Here is a 6,000-nt window from a genome sequence, read left to right as displayed (position 1 = left end):
CGACAATTAAATTCCAAACCTTCAACCACTTAAAATCAAACTTCCAACTCTATTCCATCAATTTTGAACAACTAAAAAGACACAAATACCTTAACTTAAAAGATCATAAAATCTAAATCTGATTGAATCTCCTAAAGAAAGTAAATAAAACGTAAAAACCTAGCAGCATCAAAATATAGGTAAGAGGTTATCTAAACCACTCCCGAATTGAGGAAAATTGGTGGAATTTTTTAAGGCACTACAAAAAAAAATGTTGCATTCTAGCAGAAGCAAGACCCGGGAATTCTAGAGGCTTGCAAGCCAAGAGAGCAAGGAAAATGTGACTTGGTCACGTATGCAATCCAACGGATAACATATTCAAGGATCATGTACTGCATGTGAAAATTTTAATTATTCAATGGATCCGAAAGGAAGAGCTGCCTTTTTGAATGTGACCGTAAAGGTTTATGTGGGAATAACAAGGTGAATGCATCCGTTGTATCCCATGTGCAAGATCAGTATTGGTACATGTTACCTCACTAATCTCTCTTTCCATTAGATTAAAATGGTGGGGTGCTTGCATTTAAGCCCTTAGGAACAATGGATCGACGAGCACAACGCCGAATTTTCCTGCACAAAAAAATTATAAACTTGTATAACTTTGTTAATACAGATATAAGGATTACTTTTTATAAAAAGTTTTCAGAAAGTTGAGGAATAAGAAAAGAACAAACTCAGAAATGGTAAGGTTTACCTGTTATAAGACTGAATATCATGCTGGTACAGTTGTGCAGCTTCAGGATTTGCAAGACTTGCCGGGTTTGGATCGGTGAGAAGTGACTACAGAAGCAGCTACTGTCAGCAAGAAGAGACTATAGAAGCAGCTAATGTCAGCAAAAGAAAACACAGAACCCAAGGCAGGGCGTACAAACACGGGGGGGGAGAGAGAGAGAGAGAGAGAGAGAGAGAGAGAGAGAGAGAGAGAGAGAAAGCTTATTGACCTGAATTGATGTTAATATTGTACAAATGTTATGACAGGGGGACCATGCATCCTGAATGATATCCATGCATAGGGTGCCATCATTATAGACTGTAGAACAGAAAGGAAAAATCAATCTACCAAAAAGACAGACTGAGATGGAACTGAAATCAGTTTAACATTGCAAGAGAATAACCAGTGAATGTATCGGCTCTATATATCATGGCACTGGGTTTCCCTTCTAATGACAAGATCAAAAAATTCACAAAAAATATATGATAGAAATCAAAGAAGCCTCTACTCTTTTTTGCACCATTTGATGACATTTAATGAATCGCCCCTCCATAATCACCAAGGATTAGTGATGTATATAACGTAAGATTGGGGTGAGGTGGAAATAATTCTGGTCTGGGTTTAGAGAGCGAAGAAAGAAATAGTTTTTATGGTTAAGGGACAAACACAGATCTCTTTGTAATTAGAGAGAACAGAGAGGCGTGAGGAAAAGAGCTATTGTAAACCTATTCTCTAATGCTAGTAAAGAAGCTCTCATCGCCCGTGGACGTAGGCACGTTGCTGAACCATGTATATCTTTACGTTATGGTTGGTTGTTTCTTTTTGTTGTGTTTGTTTCTTCTTTCTCATTTTCGTGGATTATTTTTCGTTTCTACAAATTGGTACATGTTATTCCGCGTTATGGGGTTTGCTACCACGATGACAAGAAAGGGCTCAAGCGTCAAGTGTGATATTGAGAGGTTCAATGGAAATAATAACTTCACTCTTTGGCGATGAAAGATAAAGGATCTTATGATACAGCAAGGTCTAGGGAAATCGAAAAAACTAGCAAAGATAGACGATGAAGAGTAGCAAGAGATGGAGGAAAAGGCGATAAGCGCGATTTGTCTGAATCTATCAGATGACGCCTTGCGTTATGTGGTGGACCTCAAAACTGCTCTGAAAGTTTGGACAAAACTCAAGAGTATCTACATGATGAAATCTTTGACGAACAAGTTGTTTTTTAAGAAACAGTTGTATTATCTTCAGATAGAAGAAGGCACGGATCTACTTGAACATCTCAGCGAGTTCAACCAGATCATAAGCCAGTTAGCAAGCCTTGAGATTGAAATCGAGGATGAAGACAATGCCTTACTTCTGTTAGCTTCGCTTTCAGGATCATACGATCACCTGGTTACGACTCTATTGTACGAGAAGGAGACTCTTGAAACGGATGAAATCACTGCTACTCTTATGTCAAACGAGACAAGAAAGAAGACTAGTAGTATTAAATCTCAAGGAGAATGTTTCTTTGGAAAACACAAAGAGAATCATGAAAGGGGCAGATCAAATCAAATGAGATCTGGAAGCAGAAGTCGGTCAAAATCGAAGGGGAAAGACAAATTTATTTGCTATTACTACTAAAATGAAGGTCATATGAAGAGAGATTGCATGAAAAGAAATGATGATATAACGAGAATAGAAAAGGAAAATCATCTGATCAAGCTAGCATGGCTAATAGCTCTGACAGAGATGATGGTGATCTTCTCTCTATATTTTCAAGTAAGAATCAATATATTGATTCTTCGATTTTAGATTATGAATGTTCTTTTCATATGTGTTCAAATAGAAACTGGTTTGAAACTTAGAAATCATATAGTGGTGGGTCTGTTCTAATGGGGAATGATGTGGTATGTAAGACCATTGGAATAAGAACTATCAAATTCAAGATGTTTGATGGGATAGTACGAATCTTATCAAATGTGAGGCATATCCCACTATGAAAAAAAAACTTAATATCCTTGGGGGCCCTTGACTCGAATGGTTGTAAGTATACAATAACAAGTAGAGTCTTCAAGGTTAGTAAGGGATCTATGGTTGTCATGAAAGGTCAGATGGCTGGAAACCTATACAGGTTGATAGGGAATACAGTTACATGTGGAGCTTCTGTAACCACAGATGTAGAATCCATCACAGATGACACAAAATTGTGGCATATGCGTTTAAGGCATATGAGTGAACGAGGTATGATGGCACTTCATAAAAGGAAATTGTTAATGTGAGGACAGTGTTTCTTCATGGTGATCTAGAGGAACAAATCTTTGTGGAGCAACCTGAATGCTTCAAGGTGCATGGAAAGGAAGATAAAGTTTGCTTGCTTAAGAGATCGCTTTATGGTATTAAGCAATGGTACAAGCACTTCGACTCTTTTATGGTGCGGATTGGTTATTCAAGAAGTTAGTATGATTGTTGTATTTATTTTGAAGTTCTTGATGATAATTCTCTTATTCTCTTAATGCTTTATGTTGATGATATGCTCATTACTGCCAATAATGCATATGACATAATCTCTCTCAAGTCTATGTTAAATTCTGAATTAGATATGAAGGATCTAAGGGCTGCTAATAGGATTCTTTGTATGAAGATTCATAGAGATAGAAGTGCAAGTAAACTCTAGGTAACTCAGAAAATGTATGTTGAAAAAGTGATGGAGTGTTTCAACATAGAAACTACCAAGTCAATTAGTACTCTATTGGCGAGTCATTTTAAGTTATTTAAACGGCAGTATCCCACTACGGATGAGGAGATAGAGCAGATGTCTCTAGTGCCCTATGTTAGCGCAGTCGAAAGCCTCATGTATGTTATGATTTGTAGCATGCCGGATTTATCTCATGTTGTCAGTGTTGTTAGTCGATACATGAGTAATCCTGGCAAGGAGCACTGAAATGCAATCAAGTGGATTTTCTGAGCGGGACGTCAGATCTCGAAATTATGTTCAGCAAGAAGATAAACTTTACAGAATTTGTGGGATATGTCAATTTCAACTATGTTGGTGATTTAGACAAGTGAATGTATATTACATGGTATGTATTCACACTAGCGGGTGGACCTATTTCATGAAAGACAATGCTTCAACCCACGATTGCCTTGTCTACGACAGAGACAGAGTACATGGCAGCAGTTGAGGCTGCAAAAGAGGCGATCTGATCGACTGGTTTGACTCGTGAGTTGGGGGTATAGCACGAAGGTATTGTGCTGCATTGTGATAGTCAGAGTGTCATAAATCTTGCAAAGAATCAAGTGTTTCATACAAGGACAAAACACATTGGTGTGAGATGCCACAAGATCATGGAGCTTGTGTCAGAAGGAGTCATTCACCTGAAGAAAACTCATAAGAATGACAACCATGCAGATATATTTACATAGTCGGTCACTATCGAGAAGTTCAAGCTTTGCTTGAACTTGCTTAATGTCACTCATTATTGAGAGTGAGGGAAGCACCCCATGACAGGTGGGGGTGCAGTCAGGTACCTTTATGAGGTATGAAGATGAAGACATCTTTAGGTTATCTTCAGGGTGGCTCGACAGAATTCAAGCCAAGGTGGAAATTTGTTGAGGATTAATGTCATGTATTATGAGGAACATAAATATGCCAAGGTGGAGTCAAAATAACGACTCTGGTGGGTCGTTAAAAGCCCGAAGGGCTTGAGGCTCGGAGGAGTGTCTGGTCAAGTAGACTCGGTTGACTTGACCCCTACGACCATGAGGAAAATTTCGAATATATGTACATGGGATTCGATGTATCTTGGATTCGATATATATATGTACATGGGATATTTCGGTAATTTGTACAATCTATCTGGGACTCGATATATATTGTTGCGATAGGTTTTTGCTTTTAGGGTTAAGGGAAAAACGCAGATCTCTTTGTAATCAGAGATGACAGAGAGGCGTGAGGAAGAGAGCTAATGTAACCATATTTTCTATTGCCAATAAAGAAGTTTTCATCTCTCATGGAAGTAGGCATGTTGCCGAACCACATATACCTTTGTGTTGTGGTTGGTTGTTCATTTCTTTTGTGTTTATTTCTTCTTTCTTGTTTTCGTGGATTGTTTTTCGTTTCTACGCAAAAGCATTTCTCCCACTCTCAAGTAGGTCTCATAGCTCTTTTCTTCTCTCATCTTCAACTATGCAGATTTTTTTTTCGCTTCCCGTGCCTTTCTCCCAAACCTTCCCACTCTGAGTCGCACTTACAAAAGCCTTACTCCCACTCTCAAGCATGAACCTTCCCGACCTTCCAGTCGTACTTACAAAAGCCTCTCTCCCACTCTCAAGCAGGTCTCACAGCTCTTTTTTCTCTTCGTGCTTTTCCCCCAAACCTTCCCGCTCTGAGTCGCACTTACAAAAGCCTCTCTCCTACTCTCAAGAAAGAACCTTCCTGACCTTCTAGTCAAAGCCTCTCTCCCACTCTCAAGCAGGTCTCACTGCCCTTTTCTTCTCTTATCTTTAACTATGCAGAGTTTTTTTCCTTCCCTCTTCACGCCTTTCCCCCAAACCTTCTCGCTCTGAGTCGCACTTACAAAAGCCTATCTCCCACTCTCAAGCACGTCTTTTTCCCAAACCTTCCGTCTCTGAGCCGCACTTACAAAAGCCTCTCTCCCATTCTCAAGCAGATCTTATAGCTCTTTCTTTCTCTCTTCCCGCTCTGAGTCGCACTACAAAAGCCTCTCTCAAGTAGGTCTCATAGCTCTTTCTTTCTCTCTTCCCGCTCTGAGTCGCACTTACAAAAGCCTTTCTCCCACTCTAAAGCAGGTCGCATAGCTCTTTCTTTCTCTCATCTTCAACTATGCAGATCCCATCTCCCAGTACTAGTTCCACTTTTTCTCTCTCTTTCTTTCTCTCATCTTCAACTATGCAGATCCCATCTCCCAGTACTAGTTCCACTTTTTCTCTCTCTAAAAGAATGAATATTTCATCTCTCTCTAGAAAGCCACGTCCATATCATTTAAACAGGGTTGCTCTCTCTAGAAATTGAAGGTTTTGCTCGATATGTTTAACAACAGTAATTCTTCGAGTCTTCAAAGTGGATGTTCTCTTTGTAACATAGAGTTTCTCTATTTAAATTTAATAGAGTGGTTTTCTGAGTATGCACAGGGAGATATTTTATGACCTTAAAATATTTGCAGAAGAAGGTTTCTGGTAGATGAAGGTTCGTAAAGGACGTCTCTAGCCTATCCATCAAGTTTCTCTCTCTTCTCCTTGCTCCTGCT

At 39.2% G+C, this 6,000-nt stretch overlaps 1 long non-coding RNA gene across 1 annotated transcript; it reads right to left on the bottom strand.

The window, feature by feature from the left end:
* Positions 1-400: 400 nt before the first annotated feature.
* Positions 401-1,148, bottom strand: LOC148780374 (uncharacterized). The gene is made up of 3 exons (XR_016039983.1): positions 981-1,148; positions 734-819; positions 401-609 (listed from the first exon to the last, which is right to left on the bottom strand). It is a non-coding gene; the product is annotated as an uncharacterized LOC148780374 (long non-coding RNA).
* Between the last annotated feature and the right edge of the window lie 4,852 nt (positions 1,149-6,000).

This window comes from Amborella trichopoda, chromosome 9, assembly GCF_054954075.1.
Source record: "Amborella trichopoda isolate Santa Cruz 75 chromosome 9, AtrichopodaSantaCruz75HAP2 v2.0, whole genome shotgun sequence".
NCBI lineage: Eukaryota > Viridiplantae > Streptophyta > Magnoliopsida > Amborellales > Amborellaceae > Amborella > Amborella trichopoda.
This window is presented reverse-complemented; position numbering and strand designations above follow the sequence as displayed.